The 13,328-nt window shown below is 42.3% G+C and overlaps 1 long non-coding RNA gene across 5 annotated transcripts in view; it reads left to right on the forward strand.

The window, feature by feature from the left end:
* The window catches only part of LOC129547992 (uncharacterized), a 438,730-nt gene that overhangs the window by 304,998 nt on the left and 120,404 nt on the right, over positions 1-13,328 (forward strand). For 3 of the 5 annotated variants that reach the window (XR_008684190.2, XR_016036245.1, XR_008684185.2), the window contains exon 3: positions 5,909-6,055. This is a non-coding gene — a long non-coding RNA (uncharacterized LOC129547992). Of the gene's footprint in view, positions 1-5,903; positions 6,056-7,437; positions 8,403-13,328 lie in introns of those variants that run through there. The other 2 variants (XR_008684189.2, XR_016036246.1) reach the window with 2 other exon arrangements.

Here is a 13,328-nt window from a genome sequence, read left to right on the forward strand (position 1 = left end):
CTCCGCCAGCGTGGGGAAAAGGCCCTACTGGAGAAACACCATTAAGAAGGACTTGCTTTGATACCGGCTGTTAATCCCATGGCCCAGCTTGACATTGTCTCTTAGCAACGTCCTGTCCTTTTCCCCTTTTCATTCTTGTGCCTCTAATGACACTTCCTCTCCTCTGGTTTCTCTTCAGGCTTTCATGGGCCCCTTTAAGCCTCGTTTACCCAGAGAGAAGCTGGAGCTGAAGGCCCAGCGCACATATTTATGTTAATAGTACCTAGGGGAGGAACAGCCTGTTCTGGGAGCTGCTTTCCAACCATCACATAAATCAGTCAGGAAAAAAAAAAGTTACTGTTTTCACAAAGACAGTGCTAGAGTGGAGCAGCAGGTCTTGGCAAGGCATCAACCACACACACACCCCTAACTTAGGTGCACCCTCCATAATGTCCCCCTCAATCATCAGGAAGCGGTGGTAGGGGTGGGAGTCATGGATGCAGAGGATTTCCAAGTCAGAAGGGATCTTTGAGGTCATCTAGTGCTAAAGCATGGAGAAGGCAATGGCACCCCACTCCAGTACTCTTGCCTGGGAAATCCCATGGACAGCGGAGCCTGGTAGGCTGCAGTTCATGGGGTCGCTGAGTCAGACACAACTGAGCGACTTCCCTTTCAATTTTCACTTTTATGCATTGGAGAAGGAAATGGCAACCCACTCCAGTGTTCTTGCCTGGAGAATCCCAGGGACAGGGGAGCCTGGTGGGCTTCCGTCTATGGGGTCGCACAGAATTGGACACGACTGAAATGACTTAGCAGCAGCAGCAGTGCTAAAGCACAAGGAAACATCTAGTAAATGCCTCTGTCCAGGTCCCTTCCCCAGAGATTCTGGTGCTGTTGTTGGGAGGTGGGGCATAGGAGAGATTCTGAAAGCTTTACAGGTGATTCTCATGTGCATGAGGGCTGGAGTACTGATGTCATCACAGATCAAGCAGGGATTTAGTGGTACAGCAGGGACCTGATACACATCTGCATTTCCTTCCGTGATGTCATGCTGTCACTGAGCTCTGGGGAACTGTGGCAGAAATACTAGATAGTGATGATTTGAGTCATGCATCCAAGTCAATTGGGGCGCTCTTTCAAACTTACTTTTGCTCCTTCTTGGATGACAGAGGATGAGATGGTTGGATGGCATCACCAACTCAATGGACATGAGTTTAGGTAAACTCCAGGAGTTGGTGATGGCATGCTGCGGTTCATGGGGTCGCAAAAAGTTGGACACGACTGAGTGACTGAACTGAACTGAACTGTGCCTTTGCTCTACCTGGACCAACTGAATCAGAATCTCTCGGTGGGACCAAGCATGTACATTCTAATAGAACTCTTAGTAGAAATTCTGATCTATATCCCAGTCTAAAAAAACACTAACCTGATAAACCACTCATTTCAGTGTTAGAAAAACTAGGGTTCAAATCCTGGGTCCATCAAATAACTAATGTGTTCTATGGTTAAGTTACGTGACCTTTCTGAGCCTCAGTTTCTTCATCTGCAAAATGGGACTACACAGTAACCCTCACTCATTCTTCAGTGTTGTGGTTCAAAAGCCATTTCTCCTTGGAAGTCAGGGCTGACCTTTCCAACCAGTCCAGGCAAACACCTAGCCACGGTATATCCTCACAAAGAGCACGGGAAGCTTCTCCTTTGAAACACTGACCACAATTCACCAACTGAGTAATGTCAGACCGAACACATGGTTTTTGAATAGGTGAATAAATCATTAATACGTGTGTAATGGATTACTCACTCTCGTCTCCACCACCAGTATTTATACTCAGTGAGATAAGGGGTTGAACTATCTTGTTCAAGGCTACATTCATGGTGCCTGATGTGAGGCTGCACTCAACTCACTGAGTAAAATAAAGGGCTGAATATAGGACTGGACAAGTGACTGATACATATGGAGTCACTGGCTCACAGTGGTCCTGCAACAAACATCAGCTGTCTTAATAATTATCTTCAGAGAGGCCCAATATCTTGCTCATAGACACACAGCAGAGTTGAAACCTGAACTCAGTCCTCTGGACTACCAGCCTCATTTTTGTCCATTATGTCAATCAGCCTTACTTTTCACACTGAAGAAAGGGCTTCTAGGAAATAATGGCAGGCTGGCTTTGCCCACTAGAGTGAGCTGGAAACCCACAGCTTCTTGCATACTCCCAACTTTCACTGAAGCAATTCACACATGTGCACACACATTTGCTGACTATTGGCACGGTGCTCCTTGGTCCTCTCTTGGGAAGGTTTTGGGTCAAAAGCTCCTTGAGGACAGAAACTGTGATTTTGGTTCCCCTCACACAATAGGCTCGTAGGAAGTCTATTCTTGGCTAATTATAGATTCAAGGGACAACACTGTTTTGATCTCAGCACCAGTCAAATCATATGCATTGTGGGGCCAATACCTGTGATGATTTCCAAATTTCCCCGCTGGCCATCATGCTATCTGAGGATTAGGGACAGTTGGCCCTTTAGAGGGTCACATAGAGGAGGCAGAATTCACATCATTGTCTGCTTATGCACTATTGGGGAAGGGAGTTTCAGATTAAGACCAGGGTGAGTATTTTGAGGAATGACTCAAGATGACCCCTTGTCTGTCTGCACCAGCATAGGTATCAAGAACTCTTCAAAATTTCATTTTAGTAGATTTCATCTACTTAAAGGTTCTATACATTACCATATGTAAATTAGATAGCCAGTGGGAATTTGCTGTATGACTCAGGGAGCTCAAATAGATGCTTTGTGACAACTTAGAGGGGTGGGACAGATTGAGAAGTGGGAGGGAAGTTCAAAATGGAGGGGACATATGTCTACCTATGGCTGATTCATGTTGAGGTATGGCAGAAACCCACACAATACTGTAAAGCAATTATCCTTCAGTTAAAAATAAATTTTTTAAAAAAAGCTTCTATGACCCAGATCCTATGCCAAGTGCTTTACAGATATAATTTCATTTAATTGTTTTGATTCTGAGGGATTGTCATCACTGTCATTATCTTACACAAATGGAAACTGAGACCGAGAATAATTTGCTAAAGGTCACAAAAACCAGTACAAGCCAAGACCAGCCCTGGAACCAGGTCTAACTAATGATTCCAGGGCTTTAGTTCAGTCCACAAAGATTTATTGAGCCCCACTATGTGTCATGTTTTCCAACTGCAAAGAATATACAGTTAGCACTCCATACCTGCGAGCTTTTCATCAGGGGACACAGAGGGCCAACCGTGTATTCACTGTACTAAGCCATTCTATATAAGGGACTTCAGTTCAGTTCAGTTCAGTTCAGTTGCTCAGTTGTGTCCGACTCTTTGCAACCCCATGAATCACAGCACGCCAGGCCTCCCTGTCCATAACCAACTCCCGGAGTTCACTCAAACTCACATCTATTGAGTCGGTGATGCCATCCAGCCATCTCATTTTCTGTCATCCCCTTCTCCTCCCGCCCCCAATCCTTCCCAGCATCAGAGTCTTTTCCAGTGAGTCAACTCGTCGCATGAGGTGGCCAAAGTATTGGAATTTCAGCTTTAGCATCAGTCCCTCCAATGAACACCCAGGATTGATCTCCTTTAGAATGGAATGGTTGGATCTCCCTGCAGTCCAAGGGACTCTCAAGAGTCTTCTCCAACACCACAGTTCAAAAGCATCAATTCTTCGGCGATCAGCTTTCTTCACAGTCCAACTCTCACATCCATACATGACCACTGGAAAAACCATAGCCTTGACTAGACAGACCTTTGTTGGCAAAGTAATGTCTTTGCTTTTTAATATAATATCTAGGTTGGTCATAACTTTGCTTCCATCCACCAATCTTGGTATCCAAGGGAAGCAACCCTCTGGGGATACCAAGGAATGACCGTATTATAGACAAAACTCTATGTCCTTATAGGACTTGGTTTCTGTCAGGAGGAGACAAACCGTAAATAATAAATCTAATCACCAAGAAAAGTAATAGTGTTTTAAATAACAAGTGCTGGAGAGGGTACAGAGAAAAGGAAACTCTCCTACACTGTTGGTGGGAACATAAGTTGGAGCAGCCACCATGGAAAACAGTATCCAGGTTCCTTAAAAAATTAAAAATATAGTTGCGATAAGATCCAACAATTTCATTCCTGGCCACGTATCGGGACAAAGCTGTCATGCTCAAAAAACACATGCAACCCTATTTTCACAGCAGCACTACTCACAATGTCTAAGACATGGAAACAACCTACATGTCCACTGAGAAATGAATGGATAAACAAGATGTGATACAGATATAGACAGATACAATGGAATATTACTTAACCATGAAAAAGAATGAGATAATGCCACTTGCAGTAACATGGTTAGACATAGAGATTATCATACGAAGTGAAGTAAGTCAGAAAGAGAAATATCATAAGATATCATTTATATGGGGAACCTAAAATAAGACACAAATGAGGTTATTCATGAAACAGAAACAGACTCACAGCCACAGAGATCAGACTGTGGTTGCTGAGTACGGGAAGTAAGGATAGGAGCTTTTGGACCAGCAGATGAAAACTGTTACATATAGGATAAATAGACAACAAAGTCCTACTGAATAGCAGAGGAAACTATATTCTATATTCTGAGATAAAAAATGAAGAAAATGGAAAAGGATAGATAGACAGACAGATAATGTATAACTGAATCACTTTGCTGTATAGCAGAAACTAACACATTGTAAGTCAACCATACTTCAATAAAAATTGTTTTTCCAGTTTTTATTTTTATTTTATTTTTAAAATAAATTTATTCATTTTAATTGAAGGCTAATTACTTTACAATATTGTAGTGGTTTCAACTATACTTCAATAAAATTTTTTAAAAAGAAAGTGATGGTACTCTAAAAACTGGGGTAGTGAAGAAAGAAAGGGAGTGGTTGGAGGTATATGGGAAGGGAGGCTGTGATACAGGTTTGCGATTTAAAATAGGGTGATTAGGACAGGTCTCAGGGTTGGACATGACTGAAGTGACTTAGCAGCAGCAGCATCAGGGTCGGACACGACTAAACGACTTCACTTTCACTTTTCACTTTCACACATTGGAGAAGGAAATGGCAACCCATTCCAGGGTTCTTGCCTGGAGAATCCTAAGGACGGGGGAGCCTGGTGGGCTTCCGTCTATGGGGTCACACAGAGTTGGACACGACTGAAGTGACTTAGCAGCAGCAGCAGCAGCAGTGATGAAGTCACATATTAGAAAAGAAGAAAAAGAGTCTAAGTTATATACCATGTTCATTATGCCTCCCTATAATGAATGGATATACAAAACAGTGAATGTAACCACTACTGATGAAGCACCTGATATACGTCAAGGGCTGTGCCAACCATTTTATCTGCAGTGTCTCACTGAATCCTCATAATGACCCTATAAGATGAAGATCAGATCCATTTTTCAGATGAGGAAACTGAGACTCAGAGGCTACAAAAAATACTGTCCAAAATGATTGGGTTAATAAGTGATAGGGCTGGCATTTTAATTCAGCTCCTCCAGCTCCAGGCCACTGCCCTTTTGATGACCAAGATGCTGATGATGTTATGTTTTATTTCCACATGGTTTTGAAATTCATTTTTTTGTAGTTGGAACATTTAGATGTAGAAAAGCAGTCCCCAAAGAGCCATTTGCAAATGTCAGAAAATGCATGCTTTCCGGAAGCTCCCCAGGAAGGCTGCTCTTTCATGGAGGAATAGTGGTACCCTAGGCACTAGAGGACAGAGGTTAAGCATCTTTTTAGGGTGTGTTAGAGGAAACCATTTATAAATTTAACAGAACTTTGTTCTTGACTTGGCAAGCTTGGCTGTCATGAGTGATTCCCGTATTAAGTCTGACGTCATGCCCTCACACTGCACTTTATCTTTCCTCTCGAGATCAGGAGCTCAGCGGTCTAAGAGGACTTGACGTGTGGAATGAAGGTCTCCCAGCCTACAATGTATTCTGTCCTCCCCACTACCCAGCCTCACAAGGATACCAACGCAGCCATGTCAAGTGACATTCATTTGGAAGTCTGTGAACAAAAGAGGTGGGTCACTTGAGTGCTTTTGGTCACTCAGTAACAAACCTACTGAGACAGTGAAATGACTGATGTGTGAGTGCTCTGAAAAGTTCGGGGCACCATGGAAATACACTTGGAAGAGAATGAGGAAGTGAAGGATGCCTGAATCCATTCTTTCTGGGAGACCCAGGTTTCACAGCCTCAGTCTACCCTTTGACCCTAAGCCAACTCGAAAGTATAGATTCAGTCATTCACATCCGTTGCATACACATGTATTGCATGTGTCTGTGTAACAATGACAACTAGTATTTGTTAACATGTTTTTTATGTTTTGAAAGCACTGTGGGTGGGTATTGACTTGTTTATTCTCATTCAAGTGACATAACCCAGTGAATGTGATGTGGTGGTTTAAATCTCTTCTTGTAAATGAGGAAACTGAAGCAACCAAAGTTCAATGACTTGACAAGGTCAGACCTGGCAAATGATGGGGAGTGTAGGTGAAGTCCAGGTACCCTGAGTTAAATACTCAACTTTCCTCTCTGACAGGGGAGGGTGTTTGGTACCAGATTCATCCAGAACAAGAACAGTAGGACCACACTCCGCCTGTCTCTCTCCTTCCTGGATCCCTGTTTACTCAGCATCTCTACTCTTCCCTGTCTCTCTTCCCCTTTCCCTCCTCCTTCCCCTTCTTCTCTTTCCTCTCTCTGTTTCAACTTGGATTTTGGTTTATTCCGGGGTGTTTTTGTGTTTTTCAGTCACTCAGTCATGTCTGACTCTTTGTGACCCCATGAACTGTAGCCCACCAGGCTCCTCTGTCCATGGGATTTCCCAGGCAAGAATACTGGAGTGGGTTGCAATTTCCTTCACCATACTCCACGATGAAATATGCAGAAAACCGTCATTATAATGTGGTCTCACCCACAGCATGATCCTGTGGCAGGGATCCCAAGAGGGATACTGTAATGAGAATTTTATAAATTACTCCAGAGCTCTGAGTTGGCTGCATACCCTGGTACCTTATTGAAGCTAAAATTGTCATTGGGAGCAGCATTGAGGATGGTGTCCCATGACCACACAAGTGATGATCCAGGTCGTGCAGAATCAAGGCCAGTCCTAGAGTCCAAACCCGGAGTCCCGCAGGGCCCTCCTTGGTGACTCCTTTACGTTCATCACACTCTGTCCAGTGTCTTTCTCCCCCTGTAGCTGGGTGATGCAGGGTGTAAGGACCACACTGTGTCTGCCTTGTCAACCACTATCCATTGCACAGTGCCAGGTGCTGGGTAAGCCCTCACAGACGCGTGGAGAGTAAGTAAGTGAATAAACAAATTAAGGGTTGATAGCTTAACATTCTCCCCAGCTCACTTCCGTCTAGAAGGAAGATTCTAATGGAGGCTGCATCTTAATCTCAGAATTTTCACAGAGAAGGAGTTTCCTGGAAGGCTCATTCTGGAGTGAGTGTGGTGAGGATGGCATCTTTCCAGCATTTCTGAAATGGTACCAGCAGATGCCCTGGAATTAAATTAGTCTCATCCCCAAGACCAAGAGTGATCGGACCTCAAAGAACAGTCGAGGAGGCTAAGGAAAAAGGCAGCTGGGGTTTGACTTTATCTCACCCAGACGTCCCCTCTGTGAGCCTCTGGTTATTCTATCCTGAATGCAAGGTGAATGTATAGAGGTCTGGAGTTACGGCCTAGGAGGCCAAGTTCTCGTGGGACAATAAAAATCTGAACCAACTGCCGGCCCTGCTGGGTCTGTCTGTTATTGGAATTAAGCTCCCCATTTCATTTCATTCAAACTGAAGAAATTTTCTGGCAGAGTGTCAGGTTTCAAACAGAAATGTCAGCCAAGGGCTCGTGAGGCCAAAGTCTGATCAGAAAACTTGAATCAGTTTATGCACTAGGTAAAAACTCATAGTAGTCTGGTGGGCATTTCTGTTAAATAGTCCTCATTTGCATGTTCAGGACTAAAACCTGCAAGGAGCTATGTATAAAAACAACATCTGAGGCCAACGTGACTTCTATACGAAGTGAGCACACATCTGTAGATGAATATGAAGGGCCCACTACAGTGATTTTCTTCCCCAGTAGAGGAGCAGAAAAGAATTTGAACACGTTCTCAGGTCCAGTGTAAACCTTGATCTTTGACCCAATCAAAACTAACCCTATTAATAATTGTAATAATAATCTTTGTTGAATATTTAGTATATGCCAGGGTCTGTGCTGTGTTTATTGATCAATTAATTTATTAATCAATTAATTCTCTTGATTTCTACAAAGTAAGTCTTATTCTGTTAGAAAATAAAACAGAGGAACAGAGGTTCACAAACATGTCCCGGTTTGCAAACCAGTAAAGATCAGGATTGAAAGTTGGTCAATTCACCCCCAGATTCTCTGCCCTTAATGTTGGTCAGGAACAGGTTGGGTAATGAACCCAACATGCAGGAGTATAAACTGGATGCTTATTGCAGATTTAGTTGTAATTTCATACCCTGTACAGGATATTTTTCAGAACTCAGATCCTACTTTGGTAGAAAAGATAGATAAGCCAAATAGTAGAACTTGGTTTGTTCCTTCCAGTTGCTGGCATAAAAAGAAAGCACTGGATAATTAACTGGAAAATCCAGTCTCCAAATGATTTAGCTCTGTATCAATACACTAGACAGGTCAAGATTCTGTTTGTCCCCTGGAATGTTGAAGAAGTGTTTAAATCACTTCTTTACACCCTTAGCATGTAGGCAGAGATATAATCAGAGTTTGGTTGGGATTCCTATAGTCCCGAAGACCACAATAATGAAAAATATGACCATAAGTAAGTGCCTTGATGGGGATTGATGGATTTCATCCACCCACTAAATTATTTTCAACTATACACTTGCTCTTTGCAGAAGGCTTGAATCAAACCCTAACTAAAACAACAAATACATGGATAGATGCCATGAATATCCAGAAATATAGATAGGAATACAAATTAAATGACATTTTTCACATATCATTTTGGCAAAAATTTCAAAATTTGATAATATCAATCATAGCAGTGGTAAGGAGAAGCAAGTTAGCATCTGCTCATGACACTGAATTGGAAGGGTCATTTTGGAAGCGTTAAAAATGTATACCACCTGTAAGTCAATAAATCCCTTTCACATATCTACCATCAAGAAACATTTATACATATTCATAAGAATGCTCACTGCACCATCATTTGTGGTATCAAAAATTTAGAGATGGCTGAAATGTCACAATCCATATCACGGAATGTTACACAGCGCAAAAATGATAGCCCTTCTCTATATACTGACCAACAAAAATGCTTGACACACCCTTAACTTAAAAAATTCATAAAGCATGGTATAATCCAATTATATTATCACACATACACACATAAAACCGATGTATTTTTTAAAAAGGAAGGGAAAGGCACACATCAGAACCAGAGATTAGATTACCTCTGGGGAAGCTCCAAGGTTGGAGAGCAGTGGCCATGAGGACCATCCATCATTCATACCTTCTACAGATAATGTCTATCACCATCTAGGCCAGGCATTGGTGCTGCTTTGTGATCAACAGAATAGACAAGAATCCTTGCAACCATGACATCTACATCCTAGCAGTATTGTTTTGTGAGTTATGTTTATAGGATGAGAATGTATGGCTTCCCTGGTGGTTCAGACAGTAAAGAATCTGCCTGCAGTGCAAGAGACCCAGGTTCAATCTCCGGATTGGGAAGATCCCCTGGAGAAAGGAATGGCTACCCACTCCAGCATTCCTGTGTGGAAGATTCCACAGATAGAGGAGCCTGGTGGGCTACGGGGGTTGCAAAGAGTCAGACACAACTGAGTGACTAACACTTTTACACTTTCACTTTCTGTAAATAAACATAAGTAAAAATAAAAGCAAATTAACAGATTTTTATATTAATGAAATGTCAAGTGACTATTTTGGCTTTTGAGAGTCCTTGCAAACTGTCTCAACCGTAAATGCTGTATTGGTAACTGTCATGTGGCTACCATATTCTTCAAATAGTCTTCTTTTGGCGGCTGGCACAGAGTGGCGCGACGACAGTTTCTCTAGCACAAGGACTTGCATAAAGTTGGTTCGTTTCCCTTCTCGTCATCTTTTGAGAATCATTAGGCATTAAACTCTATGTGTGTTAGCTGCTCAGTCATGTCCGACTCTACGACCGCATAACCGTACCCTGCCAGGCTTCTCTGTCTGTGGGATTCTCCAGGCAAGAATACTGGAGTGGGTTGCCATTTCATTCTCCAGGGGATCTTCCTGACCCAGGGATTGAACCCAGGTCTCCTACATTGCAGGTAGACTCTTTACGGTTTGAACCACCAGGGAAGCCCAAGAAGAAAGGCTTCCCTGACCAGGAATTGGACCGGGTCATGGCCCTGAGAGCACCAAATCCTAACCACTAGATCATCAGGGAGCATGAACAACTCCAATTCGATTACATCTATTCACCAAAAGACATGTACAGAAACGGTTTTAGCACTACTAGTCATAAGAGCCCCAAACTGGAAATGATCTAAATGTCTACCAGCTGCTGAAAACATATACAATGTACTATACTCACAGAAAAGAATATTTCACATAAATTAGAATCAATGCATTAAAACTACACATAGAGACTTCCTTAGTGCTCCAGTGGCTAAGACTCCACACTCCCAAGGCAGGGGGCCCAGTTTCAAGCCCTGCTCAGGAAACTAGACCCCACATGCCACAGCTATGACCTGGCACAGTCAAATAAATAAATAAAACTATACACAAATATGTGAATGAATCTCACCAATATAGAGCTGAAGGAAGCCAGGTGCAAGAATAACACACTACATAATTCCATTTATATGACCTTTAATAATAGGCAAAAACAAGACGTGATATTAGAAGGCAGGATAGTGGTTGTCCTTGGGAGGGAGCAGAGGCTTTGGGAAGTACTAGGAATGCTTAGCTTCTAGCTTGGAGTGCTGGTTATGTGATTATATGGGTATCTCAGTTTAAGAAAATCTGTTGAGTTTCACAGTTATGATTTGCCTTTTCTGTAAGTATATTGTATTTCTACCAATAGTTTACCCCCAAAAAAATTAAAACATAAAACCCTAAAATCCAATCTGTGTTGTTTGAATCTCATATTCAGTAATCCAGGCTTCAGTCTCAGCCTGTAAGATGGGAGGGGGATTTGTTAGCGGATATGTATAGGGCCTTCCAGCTGTATCACCTGTGTATCCAACAATCAATTTCTGGAACAAGGGGAAATGAGAATGAGGCTTGGGTCATTTGCTCTTTGAAATTATAGAAGGCTTACAATATCATGTACATCCCATTTTCAGAACATTTGTTGTAAACTGAAGACACAATCAATGAACAAGGGAAATCCTGCCTTCCAGGAAAATGCACGTAGCTGATTCCTTCCCAATTTTCTCGTGGGATGAGTGTGAATATGCCAAATGCTGCTTCTGCCAAGCCTCTTGGTGTGATGTCAATTCATAGACCCTGCAATGGGAGAGTCAGCAGCTGTAGCGGTGGGGCTATTCCTGGTAGGAAGGAGGCAGCTGTCACGCTTGCGCCTGCTGACCGGACTGCTATTTCAATAGGAACTTCCTCTCCAGGGGAATTGGTTCATAATTTTCCTCTTACTGCTACTGGAAGTCCTAGAATGGCCACATCACAGCCTGTACCCATTCACAACAGGAAAGTTTGATATCTGCAGACGATCTTGGCACAAGAGGAGGAAAAGTCCAGTCTTGTGTGTCAGCTTCTGTATTAGAACCAGAACAATCATTTTTATGGTATAGACCATGCTGTCACCTTCACAAGAGATGTTGGGCTCCAAAAAGGGAAATGTACTCTAGTGAAATTCAAGTGTGATGTCTGCAAGCAGGGACCCCAGAGAAGGCAACACTTTGAGGACCCTGAACATATATGCTGTGGTGACTCTAAATCCAAGGAAAGGTGTTTTGATAGTGGGAGACAGTTTCTGGTGCATGAGTTCCTTGTACAGTATTATCCTATGTGTTCAGGACAGCTGGGTCCTGTGTGAACTATGAGTCCTCACAGGCATGCTGAAGTTAGCAACTGAAATTAACCACTCACAAAATCTGATAGGCATCTTACATCCTCTAGCTTGGTTTTTCTCAGATAAGCAGAGGTAAAGGGCCCGTTCTGTTGTTTGATTTTGTTTGGTTATTTATTTCTAATCGCTCACTGGTCAATATATTTATAAAAACAATAAAAAGGATTAAAAGTGGAATAAAGAGATAGGCAAAATATAGGTCCAATTCTTGCTTATTATTTTCAATAGACATTATTCTGTTAAGTGGCTAGCAAAGTTCATAAATGTTCCTTCCTGAGCTGGGCACTGGTCATAGAGATGCTTTTAGTTTATGAAAATGTGTTGAGCTGTATACAATGTCTGTACAACATGGTGAACTGCTGGTAGTCTGTGGATTTTAGAATTGCTGCTCCATGGAGGTTTTCTCACCCTTCTCTGGGAGTAAGCAGTTAACACAATGCCCCAAAATAGAGGAAAGGGCCAGGGAACAGGATATTGTGATAAGGATGAAGACCCAAGAGAAAGGGAGAACAGCTAAGAAAGTAGATTGGTCTTTAAAAAAAATCACGATTGTAGTGATGAAGTAAGTTTTGGTGATGAAGAAAGGAACATGCTAGTTTTAGAGGAGTAGGACCAAGTGACATGAATAAATAACCAGGGTAATTATGTAGAAAGAGGCACAGAGATCTGTACTTACGGTATTCAGCCACTCCAGATGCTAATCAACACATATGGATCATGTCAGATATTAAAGTTCTCATTCTGGTCAACCAGGGGACATGGGGTGGGAAAAGTGTTGCTTCTTTCCACTCATTTCCTACTCACACATGGCAGACGGAAAACCGATTTTTACAAAAACAGTTTTGCTGTTTTACCAAATGCCAAATATAACGACTCATGTCAATAACATCACTGTTCATAATTCTTGAAGGCAAATTTAGAATTAGGGACAATTACCAAGAAACATGAAGAGAACAGGCTATAAAACAATTTACATAAAGTCACGGGAGTAATGTTTCACTGAAGCCAGCCAACCATTCTTGTACTGTTTTGGTATTTTGGAATAAAGAGAGATTTAAGTAGGTAAGACAAAAGGCTGAAATTCTACAAGTATTTTAGTTTCCAGTCCAGGACAGCTGTTGGGTGATATCACCCATTGTAAGAACAGCCATGCGTGGAGGGAATTAGCAGATGAAAAGCCAGCAAACTCGACAAGGGGTATGTAAACGTGCTTTCTCAGTCTCTTTCG

This window comes from Moschus berezovskii, chromosome 24 (genome assembly GCF_049115385.1).
Source record: "Moschus berezovskii isolate FMDL1 chromosome 24, NW_MosBer_1.0, whole genome shotgun sequence".
Classification (NCBI taxonomy): domain Eukaryota; kingdom Metazoa; phylum Chordata; class Mammalia; order Artiodactyla; family Moschidae; genus Moschus; species Moschus berezovskii.